This window comes from Buceros rhinoceros, unplaced genomic scaffold, assembly GCF_000710305.1.
Source record: "Buceros rhinoceros silvestris isolate BGI_N320 unplaced genomic scaffold, ASM71030v1 scaffold25230, whole genome shotgun sequence".
Classification (NCBI taxonomy): domain Eukaryota; kingdom Metazoa; phylum Chordata; class Aves; order Bucerotiformes; family Bucerotidae; genus Buceros; species Buceros rhinoceros.
Window position 1 is genome coordinate 1 of NW_010389378.1, and position 830 is coordinate 830.

Consider the following 830-nt stretch of genomic DNA (forward strand, 5'->3'; position numbering starts at 1 on the left):
GCATCCTCGTCCTGCCCGCAGCATCCTCACCATGCCTGCAGCATCCCCACCCTGCCTGCAGCATCCCCGTCCTGCCGGCGGCACCTGCTCCACGGATGTGTCCCATCCCTCCTCCAAACCACAGCAACTGGGGACCCCAGAGGCCACCTGAGGGCTCCCTGGGGCTGGACGCCTGGACAGGAAGCACATCAAGGGGGGTGGTGACAAACCAGCTGAGCGGTAACAACGTGTTGGGGGGCGCGAGGGTCCCCGCTGCCCCCCAGACGATCCATCCCATCTTTGGCACGAGGCAGAGCAGGATGAGGGATGCCGGGCTGGCTGCATTCCACGGGACCTGCCCCTGTCCCCATCCACGCAGGGTCAGATGTGGGTCCTTCCCCCCCAATGTGCTGCTTCTGTCCAGCAAAACTGGTGTGAGGAGCAGGGGGGTGGTTTGTGGTTGCTCCTCCCGCTGGCACCCAAACCCTGTGAAATAACAAACGTTTTTAAATGGGTGGACATGAGGGAAAATGGAGAACGGCCCCCCCAGAGGCCAAGAGCCCAGCGAAACTCCCCAGAGTGCCAAGGCTCCGGGTTTCCACAGGGAAAGGAATCACATAGTTTCTTAAAAAAGAAATTAAATGAATTTTTATTTAAAATCATTTTAATAATTGTAGTTCTTTTAATTATAGTGGTAAACTTGTTAATTTTTATGAATTTTTATGAATTCTTCGGATTTTTTGTGAATTTTCACGCATCGACCTGTCCCACCGGCATCTGCGGAGCCCTCTCCACTGCCATGCGATCGTCCCATTAAAGAAAACATCTTTTTTCTTCCAGCCACAGCCGTT